Source organism: Eubalaena glacialis, chromosome 12 (assembly GCF_028564815.1).
Source record: "Eubalaena glacialis isolate mEubGla1 chromosome 12, mEubGla1.1.hap2.+ XY, whole genome shotgun sequence".
Classification (NCBI taxonomy): Eukaryota; Metazoa; Chordata; class Mammalia; order Artiodactyla; family Balaenidae; genus Eubalaena; species Eubalaena glacialis.
The window spans coordinates 30,967,804-30,980,330 of NC_083727.1; positions in this window are offsets into that span (position 1 = coordinate 30,967,804).

Below are 12,527 nucleotides of genomic sequence, written 5' to 3' on the forward strand. Positions count from 1 at the left end.
TGAGTGACCAGTATGTAGTCAGTTGATACATATTTATGATTTTCAGGTTGAAGGTAGCAGCTGAGTGAGTATAATTAGTGAAGAAGTGTTTTCAACGGGCACTCATGTTCCAGGGCTCCCAGTTTAAAAGGGGAGACAGAGCTACGAGAAAGATTTGTTGGACACAAATATGGGTAGGAGTAAGGGACTATACCCCTTGGATCAGGAAATTAACCCCTTTCTCTTGTGTGTCAAAAGATACCCTAAGAAAAAAACATCTTGCGATGCCCTCAGGCTTATGCTTGGTGGAGGCAGGAGCCCAGGGACCTAAGTGTTCGGATATCTCAGTAAAAGGGTTTACGGTCCTATTGTGTCCCTGGCCTTGTCTTATGACCTTTTTCCCTTTTCAGCTGCAATAATCCATTCCTTCAATAACCTTGCTATCTCTCATTATATACTACACATACATATGTATAGTACATATAAAATGAATAAGTAAAGAAAACCAACCCGAGTTCATCTTCCTCCTTCAAGTTTAGGGATTCTCTAAAGATCAACACAGACTTTCCTTCCTCAACTTCCACTGAGACCTGGAAGTCTCTGTCTTCTCAGTGGCTGTTGACCCTACTGGCCCCCAAAACATTGCTGATTGCGCTAGTTTCTGTATAAGTCTTACATTAGCTCATCTAAAATTAATTTAGTTCATAGTTCCTGGAGGTCAGTAGCCTGAAAACCTACTGGAATGGCATCTGCAGGCACAGGTACGCTGGGGAACTTTCCTCCAGGAGAACTACATACACTTAGGTTTTGTACCAACTCAGTGAAAGCTCTTCCATGTGCTGAAAAGATACACGAATGACAGCCTGATCTCCGGGCTGCAGGTAGACGGAGGAATGAAAGGTGCGCTGATCTACTCTCCCTTCCTCCCCCTTCCCTCCATGTATGTTTACGTACATGTTTCCATTTGCCCCTGTGTGCACCTGAAAACCCTCTCTAGTGAACTGAAAACAGTTTAAACTCATTTCAGAAGGGGTGAGTTGGTTTTAATAAAACAACATATGACTATCTCAAGGAAAGGAGAATTTTGGATATTTTATATGTAATTATGAATTATATCAACTGTTCCACTGAAAGTGACAATAACAATAATAGTATCCTCATCATTAGAATATACTGTGGGCAATGGGTTCATATTTTCTTTGTATATTTTCTGTATTGTCATAAAAAAAACCCTGGAGAACTAAAAATTTATTCTATTTTGGTAGGCATACTGTTGATTCTAAGTAATTTTTGATTCTCTGTTGTATCTCTCCACCACCCTGACAGCTGAATTAATCTAAAACCAGCAAACATTTTCTAGTGCAATTGGCTTGGTGCATTTGCCATGTGGAGATCTGACTTTAGTCAGCCAAATAACAGTCTCATGACATATTTAAAACATCCATATGCTCCAGGGATAGAAATAACCTTCTTCTCCATACTCTGTTCAAGTAAATATTTCCTGGTAGCATTTCTCAGGGCAATATTGCTTAAGTGAAAAACCAACTGTTCCTTGTATTCTTTTTAACACAATAAATGGACATGCTTTAATTGGTGTTCTCTGGCACAAGAAAAATCTGTAAGACGAAAGCAAGGAATAAGTCTAATTAGGTCACATTCTTGCTTTTTGGAAATGAGCATTCTTCACTTTAATACTTATAATAACAAACACAACTTTTTTTAATGAAGAATAGCCAAATAAACATAATCTTTTTGTGGAACTTTAAAAGACCATTTTGGCTAAATATGTAAGGAGGAATAAAAACTTTTAAAGCCTTGTATTTAGTTTTCTTTTTGGAGTTTTCTAATGTTACTAGGTGTAGGAGTCTGTGTTTTCAAATTTAACTTTATAAGGAACAGGATTTACAATGCCTAAGTTTAAAAATTAGGTGAGGTGATGGAGGAAATGCTGAGCCCAAATAAATGGGTGAAGTTGTGAAATTTATACGCCTTTTCTGGTTTCAGAGACCTGAAAAGTGTTAGTTCCAATATGGAGGATTTTTTCTATCAAAATAAGATTTAAGAAGTAAATAAGAGATAAAACTTGGGCCAAAACAAACTATTTCTAGAAAAATGGGAAACTCAGGGAATTTCACTAGCCAAAAAATTTAATGATAAAGAGCTAGAATAGTGCTATAGACGTTAAGAGGAATAGAAATGAATTGGAGGGAGAGCATGGCACACTTCATCTCCAAATATGGAGAACTGGGACTTCATACTACTGGGAATTACAAAAGCTTTGGGGAGATAGAGTATAATAGAGGAAGATCTTATCAAGATAATGTGACTGAAGCTCAGGCTAAAATTTCATCTATTCCGTTACTAATTCTACAAATATTTCTTGGACATTAACTGCTTGCCAGGACATTAACTGCTGTCCTTGGGTCATAGCAGTGAGCTAGTCAGAACAAAATCCTGGCTCTTAGTAGAATATATGTTCTAGTTGGAATATAGACAGTTTTTTAAACTGAAGTATAATTGACCTACAACACTATGTTAGTTCCAGGTGTATGACATAGTGATTCAATATTTATATACATTAGAAAATGATCACCCCAATAGGTCTAGTTACTATCTGTCACCATACAAATTTACTACAATATTATTGACTGTATTCCCCATGCTGTACATTTCATCCCTGTGATTCATTTATTTTGTAACTGGAAGTTTGTACCTCTTAATCTCTCTCACCTATTTCACTCATTTCCCCCAACCACCTCCCCTCTGGCAACTGCCTGTTTGTTCTCTGTATCTATGAGTCTGTTTCTATTTTGTTATGTTTGTTCATTTGTTTTATTTTTTAGATTCCATATATAAGTGAAATTATACACTATGTCTGACTTATTTTACTTAGCATTATACTCTCCATGTCCATCCATGTTGTTGCAAATGGCAAGGTTCCATTCTTTTTTACGGCCAAGTAATATTCCACTGTATATATATACCATTTCTTCTTTATCCATTCGTCTATCAATAGGCACTTAGGCTGCTTCCATATCTTGGCTATTCTAAACAATGATGCAATGAACATAGAGGAGCATACTTCTTTTTGAATTAGTGTTTTTGTTTTCTTTGGAAAAATATCCAGAAGTGGAATTGCTGGATTGTATGGTAGTTCTATTTTTAATTTCTTTGAGGAACCTCCATATTGTTTTCCATAGTGGCTATATCAAACTACATTCCTGCCAACAGTGCACGAGGATTCCCTTTTCTCCACATCCTTGCCAACATGTTATTTTTTGTTCTTTTGGTAATAGCCATTCTGACAGGTGTGAGATGATATCTCATTGTGGTTTTGATTTGCATTTCGCTGATGATTAGTGATATTAAGCATCTTTTCATGTGTCTGTTGGCCATCTATATGTCTTCTTTGGAAAAACGTTTGTTCAGATTCTCTGCCCATGTTGTAATCGGGTTGTTTGGTTTTTTGATACCGAGTTGTATAAGTTTTTTGTATATTTTGGATATTAACTTCTTATTGGATTTATCATTTACACATATCTTCTCCCATTCAGTAGGTGGCCTTTTTGTTCTGTTGATAGTTTTCTTCACTGTGCAAAATCTTTTTATTTTGATGTAGTCCCATTTTATTTTTTATTTTGTTTCCTTTGCCTGAGGAGACATATCCAAAAAAATACTGCTAAGACCAATGTAAAAAGCATACTGCCCATGTTTTCTTCTAGGAGGTTTATGATTTCAGGTCCTACATTTAAGTCTTTAATCCATTTTTAGTTTATTTTTGTATAGGGTGTGAAAAAGTAGTCCAGTTTGATTCTTTTGTATGTAGCTACTCAGTTTTCCCAACACCATTTATTGAAGAGGCTGTCTTTTCCCCCATTGTATATTCTTGCCTCCCTTGTCATAGATTAATGGATCATATAAGCATGGATTTATTTCTGGACTCTGTTCTGATCTATGTTTCTGTTTTTGTGCCAGTATCATGCTGTTTTAATTATGGTAGCTTTGTAGTATAGTTTGAAATCAGGGAGTATAAGACCTGCAGCTTTATTCTTCTTTCTCAAAATGGTGTTAGCTCTTTGAGATCTTTTGTGTTTCCATACAAATTTTAGAATTTTATTCGTTCTAATTCTGTGAAAAGTGCCATTGGTATTTTGATAGAAATTGCATTGAATCTATAGATTTCCTTGGGCAGTATGGTCATTTTAACAATATTAATTCTTCCTATCCATGACACAGTATGTCTTTCCATTTGTCTGTGTCATCTTCAGTTTCTTTCAACAATGTCATATCGTTTTACAAGTCTTATCTCCTTGGTTAAGTTTATTCTTAGACTTTTTATTCTTTTTGATATAGTTGTAAATGGGATTGTTTTCTTAATTTCCCTTTCTGATAGTTCATTGTTAGAATATAGAAAAGCAACAGATTTCTGTATATTAATTTTGTCCTGTCACTTTACTGAATTCATTGATGAGTTCTAATAGTTTTTTGGTGGTATCTTTAGTATAGTCTATATATAGTATCTTGTCATCTACCAACAGTGACAGTTGTACTTCATCCTTTCCAACCTGGATTTATTTCATTTTCTTGTCTGATGGATGTGGGTAGAATTTCCAGTACTATGTAGAACAGAAGTGGCAAGAGTGGGTATCCTTGTTCTTGGGCATCCTTGTCTTGTTCCTGATATTAAAAAAATACTTTCAACTTTTCACTGTTGAGTATGATGTTAGCTGTGGGCTTGTCATATACCACCTTTATTATGTTGAGGTAAGTTCCCTCTATACCCACTTTGTGGCTAGTTTTAAAAGGATGTTGAATTTTGTCAAAAGCCTTTTCTGCATTTATTGAGATGATCATATGATTTTTATTCTTCAATTTGTTAATGTGGTATATCACATTAATTGAATTATAGATATTGAACCACCCCTGCATCCATGGGATAAATCCCACTTAATTATGGTGTATGATCCTTTTAATGTATTGTTGAATTTGGTTTGCTAATTTTTTGTTGAGGATTTTTGTGTCTATGTTCTTCAATGATATTAGCCTGTAATTTTCTTTTTCTGTGGTGTCTTTCTGGTTTTGGTATCAGGGTGATGCTAGCCTTATAGAATGAGTTCAAAAGCATTCCTTCCTCTTCAATTATTTGGAATAGTTTGAGAAGAGATGTTAACTCTTTTAAAAATGTTTGGTATAATTCACCTGTGAAGCTGTCTGGTCCTGGACTTTTGTTTGGGGGAAGTTTTTTTTAAATTACTGATTAAATTTCATTACTGGTAATCAGTCTGTTCATATTTTCTTTTACTTTATGATTTAGTCTCAGGAAATTGTCTGTTTCTTGGAATTTATCCATTTCATCTAGGTTTTCCATTTTATTGGCATATAATTGTTCACAGTAATCTCCATCATTTTGGCTACTTGGAATATAGATAATTTTTTAAAAATAAATAAAATTAGTAGTATGTTCAATGGTGATAAGTGCTAAGGAGAGAGGAAAAAAGCAGGGAAAGAACATAGAAAGTATGCAGGGGTGAAATTTTAGATCAGACGACCAGGGAAGGAATGAGCAAGTGAAGAAGCCTTGAGACAAGAGTGTATCTTTGGATTTATTTCATGGCCAATACTCTGTTTCTGGGAATATGATGGACTAAAAAATGTGAACACTCCCTTTAGAAAGTATCTTTAAATGCTGGATATGGTATAATATTAGATTTCTATAGTTGTATAACAAATTACTTACTGGCTTAACACAACAGTAAACATTCATTATCTCTCACAGTTTTTTTTAGATCAAGAATTCGGGAGCAGCCTAGCCGGGATCTGCTTCCAAGATGGCTCCCTCACATAGTTGGAAAGTGGATGCTGATTGTTGGTGGGAAGCCTCAGTTCATCCCCATGGGGCCCTCTCTACAGTGTGCTTGAGTGTACCTAAAATATGATGCCGGTTTCCCCTAGAGCAAGCAATCCATGAGAGAGGCCAAGATGGAAGCTGCAATGTTTTTATGACTTATACTTAAGACACACATTGTCATTTCCACATTATCCTAAATGGGCACATGGGTCAACTATGATTCAGTGTGGGAGGGAACTATACAAGGATGTGAATACCAGGAAGTAAAGATCATTGAAGGCCATCTTGGAAACTAGATACAACACCACTGCATGTACACAGGTATACACTCAAGAAATAAGGAAAAGCAGGTAGAAGCTAAAAACCTTCGTGCTAAGCAGCACTGAATTAATATCCTCAAGGGATTTGCCAGTCTCCATCTTCTTGGATCTGAGGCATAATCTTATAAGCACGGCAGTTTTTAATAACTAAGGCTTAGACCCAGGAAGAGAAGAATTTGGAATGAAAACCTAACAGTATAACTGGATCCCTGTGTTACACCCTTAGCAAAAGGGGGACTAGAAAAATCTGCCCACCAAGAAAGGAAAATGACAAGAGCCATTTGAATTGGCCTGAGTTCTGGTGGAAAAAAAACTGTTTACTAAGAATTTGTAACCACCATTGGACCCTCACATGGCTTCAGGTTTGGATTTATACTTCTTGGAACCAAGAATCCCAAACTAAGAAAATTCACAGAAAGTGGTCCTGAGTTGGTAGCCTTGAGGTGTCTGGCGGAATTATAAATCCTCTCTGGAGAAAGACATCTTCAAACCATGATTCCCATGTAATATATGCTTAATGAATATGAGCATACATTACAAAATTATAAAGCACACAAGGGAACAAAGCATTACAAGTGAGATTCAAAAGAAACAATAAGCTACAGAATTGAACACCCAGAAGTTTGGATTTAAGGATTATGAAAATAAAAGTCTAATATATTAAAAAATATATTTTAAATACATTGAAATATATTAAAAACATATTTTTAAAATAGTAAAATAAATAAAAAATAAACACATAAAAACAGATTTGAAAATAAATAAGAACAATAACAACTATAAACTACAAATAAATAATATAATAATCAAAATTAGAATCTCATTGGGATCTCCTACTTGTAGCATGTCAGAATGAGTAGATAAATAAATCCTCTCCCTAGGGACTTCCCTGGTGGTCCAGTGGTAAAGAATCTGCCTTGCAATGCAGGGGATGTGGGTTCGATCCCTGGTCAGGGAACTAGGATCCCACATGCCCTGGGGCAACTAAGCCTGCGTGCCACAACTACTGAACTTGCGTGCCTCGACTAGAGCCCAAGTGCTGCAAACTACAGAGCCCATGCACTCTGGAGCTGCGCGCCACAACTACAGAGCCCACGTGCCCTGGAGCCTGCACGCCACAACTAGAGAGAGAAAACCTGCACGCCACAACTAGAGAGAAGCCCTCATGCCACAATGAAAGATCCTGTGTGCCGCAACTAAGACCCGACACAGCCAAAAAATAAATAAATAAATCTTAAAAAAAAAAAAAAATCCTCTCCCTAAAAGCAACCATAAAGCTGGACAAAACACCATATGGTCTTTTCAATAGTTACAGAAAAGATATTTGGCAAAATCAATACCATTTATGATAAAAATATCTCAACAAATTAGAAATAGAAGGAAACTTCCTCAACTTGATAAAGGGCATCTATGAAAAACCTATAGCTAACATTGTACTTAATGATGAAAGACTGAATGTTCCTTCCCTGTGATCAGGAACAAGGCAAGGATATCCACTCTTATTACTTCTATTCAACATTGCATTGGAGGTTCTAGCAAGAAATGAAAGGCATCCAGTTTGAAAAGAAAGAAGTAAAATTTTATTTATTCAGGTGACATGACTCTGTATTCAGAAAACCCAAGGATTCCATTAGAACTAATAAGCATGTTCAGCAATGTTGGATACAACATCAATATATAAAAATCGATTTTATTTTTATATACTACCAACAATTTGCAAATAAAATTAAGAACACAATTTCATTCATAATTTCATTAAAAAGAATTAAATACTTAGGAATAAACTTAATGAAAGAACAGCAAGATAGGTAGAAGAAAAAATTGAAAAGTTGGCTGAGAAAATTTACAAAAGATCTAAATAAATGGAAAGACATTTCATGTTTATGGATTGAAAGACTTAATATTAAGATGGCAATTCTCTCCCAATTCTCCCTAGCAGAAGATTTGCAAAAATTGATGAACCAATACTAAAATATATATGGAAATGCAAAAGACCAGGATAGCTAGAACAATTTTGAAAAAGAAAAGAAAGTTGGAGAATTTAGAATTCTTGATTTCAAAAGGTAGTATCAGCCTGCAGTAATCAAGATAATGTAGTGTCCTTTACACTTATGGTGAATTGATTTTCAACAAAGGTGCCAAGGCAATTCCTTGGGGAGAAAGGCTAGGCCTTTCAATAAACAATACTGGGACAATTGAATATCTGCATGCAAGAAGAGGAATTTTAGGACTTCCCTGGTGGTCCAGTGGTAAAGAATCTGCCTTCCAGTGCAGGGGACACAGTTTTGATCCCTGGTCGGGGAAATAAGATCCCACATGCCTCAGGGCAACTAAGCCCATGCACCACAACTACTAAGCCCGGGCGCCTCAACTAGAGAGCCTGCGTGCCGCAAACTGCAGAGCCCACTCTCTCTGGAGCCCATGCGCCACAACAACATAAAAAAAAAGCTCCCACGTGCCTCACAGACGATCCCGCATGCCGCAACTAAGACCCAACACAGCCAAAAAACTAAAAATAAATAATTAAAAAAAAGAATTTAGATCCGTATCTCACACCATACACAAAAATTAATTCAGATCGATCACAGACCTAACTGTAAAAGCTAAAATTCTTAACTTTTGCTTTATGTGTGTTATTCATTTAGTTTTCTATGTATATGGCACATATCTATCTTTAAACTCTCAGAAGTCCAAATTTTCTCTCAAAACCTCCAACACAACAGGTACCCCATCAGTTTCAGAGTTTTGGAAGTTCTCCTGGAGTCTTCTGTTCCACGCCCATGTGGACTGATTCCTTTCTATGACAGAATCATCATCTCTGGATCTCTCCCCATCCAAGTCTTGGAGGGCTCTCCCTTTGTCTCTCCCATATCTGAGACCCTGATTCATGGCTCTTGCTTTATTTCCTCCAGAATATTTCTGAGAAAAGATGCATAGGAGGTAAGTTTTTGAGATTTTGCAAATCTGGAAATTCTTTATTGGTCACCTTATCCTTAATTGGTCATTTGGCTGGGTGTAAATATTTTGGTTGGAAATAATTTTCCTTAAGAAATTTGATGGCTTTGCTCTGATGACTTCATGCCAGTGAGCTACTGGGAAATTTGACTCAATCCAATTCTCACTTTTTTTACACAATTTTTTTCCCTTCTCAGGCAATTTTCAGATTGTTTTCATCCCATGTTTTAGTGATTTCATGATGATGTTCTTTGGTATAATTTTATTTTCATCCTGGACCCAGTGGACCCATTTCTACAGTTCTGGGAGATTTTCTTGGATTATTTGATAACTCTCCCCTCCTCTCCAGTCAAGTTACTCTGCTTTCTTTTTCTGGAACTTCTGTTATTTGGATAGAAGCTTCATTACTAATTTGGTGTTATTAAAAATAGCTATTTTGCATCTTATTTTCATCTCTCTTTTTTTTTGCTTTGCTTTCTTGTGTGTTTTTTGTTGTTGTTGTTTGTTTTGGGGTTTTTTTTGACATTATTCTCTATGCCTTCTTTTGAGCTTTTCATTTACTGTATTTTATTCTTAATCTCTCAGATTCCTTTTATTATCTGATTGTTTCTTACGGCATCTTGCCAGTTTTCACAGATGCTATATTATTTCTTAGCTCTCTGAGGATATTAAAGACAAATTTTTATTTTATTTTGTTTTCTGAGAGTTTCCATTTCCTCAAGTTGCATTTTTTTGATGATTTGTTTTCTTTTTTTTTTTTTTCCTCCCTCTCTGACTTTCATTTTAGAACAGTAGAGAATTGCCTCAAATACCTTGTGATCTTTTGCAGTTCATTCATACTGAAAGTTGGGGAGTGAATGGGAAGTTCTAGGGTCTAGTAGGACATGTATACTGTGGGGTGACCTGACTCGGCAGTTTTATTGGGAAGCACCCAATATCAACATCCTTAGGCTGAGTAGATTCTCCAGTGAATGATCTTCTGTCTGGTGAGTTTAAGTCAGCTCTCAGGGTTCTAGAAGCTAGTGGAGACAAAACTGTAATCTGACCATCTGTACTTTATGTATTTCCCCTCTTCCCTTCCAGGGCTCTTGCCCTCAGTGCTGCCTGGTGCCCTCACCTCCTTCCCCAATTCGAGTTGCTCTGTTACCCTTTCTGGAGAATAAACCTTCAGTTTGGGGCTGGAACAGATGAGGGTCATTGACCCAGGTGAGTGGAAGAGAGGGGATTTTTTTTATCCAACTACTTCCTAAATTTTCAAAATCTTGCTATTCTCACTGTACTCCCCAGCCCATCACCTTCACTTGCAGAGGTATATGGAATTCACTGTGCTTGGTCATTTGGAGATGCTGGGATTTAAGTCACTTTTCTCCTGGACTTTATTGCCAGGTTAGGATTTAGTTTTCTCAGATTTGCTAAGTTGGTTACCATCGATCCATATGCTTTATGGTTTCCAAAAGTATGCTGTTCTTTTCTCCCCTAACATTCTCTTTATCTTTGTGGGTTTAGGGCTTTGAAAAACCATGTTAGTGCATTTCAGGAGAGAGAGAGGCCAGGCAAATCAAGTGTTCAGTTAACCATCTTTACTTAAATGTGTGTTATATTATTCTTTATGTCTTTTTGTGCCAGAAAGTTTTCATAATTTAAATTAATTAGAAGGATTTTGTGCTCTGAAATAGGTACATTCAGAACAAAGCTGGTGATTGATTATAGGTAAGGGGACTGATCCCAAGAATGACAGGCACTGTATTGTCAGAAGAACCCTATGAAACCAGCTTTCTCTACTACACAGAGAAATTACATTTCTCCTGACCTCAAAGGAAATTGCTATCCCTTTCTTGGTAAATGTAAATAAAAAAATACTTCGGGCTTGTTTCTTGCTACATATTGTACTCTTTTTTTTTTTTTTTTTTTTTAGCATAGATTTGAATAGTGATTTAGTAAATTGGGAATTAAGGAACAATAAAAAAAAAAACCCCAAAACTCACATTTTAACTTTCCTACAAATGAATAGCTATCTCAGAACACTTTCAGGCACTAGATCTTTCCATCAGGTCAGAGGGCAACATGACACAGCTCATAGAAAGCGAGTGCTTGTGGGGTGATGTCAAAAGCCTCAGGGGGAGTCTGCAAGTCTGAGAGGGGCTTTATTCATCCCAGTCAAACTCAAGGGTCCCAAGCAGTCACCACTCAAGAGACAAGGGAATGCAAGGTCTAATTTCAGTGTGCTCCTTGATCTTCAAGAGTAACCGCCGGTAACTCCACTTAGAGGCTCATCTGCCAGAGTTGGTGAAAATTTGCACTTACGGTCAAAGCTGCTGGTTTGGTTAGTCTGCTGGACGACGTTAAACCCAGCCCATCCTGGGAGGTTGGGTGGGGCCCCTTCCCACCAACTCATTCCCTTTGCCTTTGATGTGATTTGCCCTGGAGCTCTTCACCTCTGTATTTATGGTTAAGAGCAGACCACTTCTCTTGGAACCGTGTTTTTGGAGTCAGCCAAGGGCAACAGGACTCTTTGCATGCTTTTAATTATAGGCTGTTTTTAATGTTTTCTTCTGCACTCCTATATTTCACTTTTAGTCACTTCTGCTATACTTTTCTCTCTTTCCCCTCTGCTGCTCTAACATCATTTAATTTCTGAAGGAATCCTGCCTTATATGAATGACCAATGGAGTGAAAACAATAACTTCTGGAATTTTTATTTACAAATGTAAATTAAATGGACAAGAAGGAATCAATTTCAGTTTCTTGAAATAGAATATATTTGTTGGGCAAGGTTGGTGCAATGGAGGAGGTAAACAAAAACTGGGTGGCTTGACTAACTTTCCATAGTTTTCTTCTAGAGAAATTATTTCTAAGTGAAGAGCAGTTTTGTCTTTAGGCTTATTTATTTATTTTATTTAACATGTACTTAAATAAGACCTCCTAGTGCCAGGCTTTAAGGAATTTATAAGTATGAGCTCTTTTAATCCTAACAATCCTATGAGATAACTTTAATTTTATCCACATTTTATAAGGGATAAAAAATGAGGCACAGAGAAGTTAACTAACTTCCTTAAGGTTGCACAGCTGGCAAGTGGCAGGGCTGAGATTCAGCTCCAGGTGGTCCTCTGCTCCAAAGTCCATGCTCTTCTTTTTCTAAAATACTGAAACTATACCTTGTTACCTACAGGTGTGTTCTGCTTGTAGAAATTAAACAAGGAAGGAAGAAAGGAAGGGAGAGAGGGGGAGACAAAAGGTGTGGAGAAGGAGGAAGGACAGAGTGAGAAAGAATCATAAATGACAATGATTAGTCACTTTCATCACTACATCACAAGCTGGGTTTATTTAATTCAGTACCATACATTTAAAGTACATGCCATTTGAAAATGCTTCCAAGGTAATCTTCTATATGCTGCGAAGCCAAGTGTACCTGTACTTGAAAACAC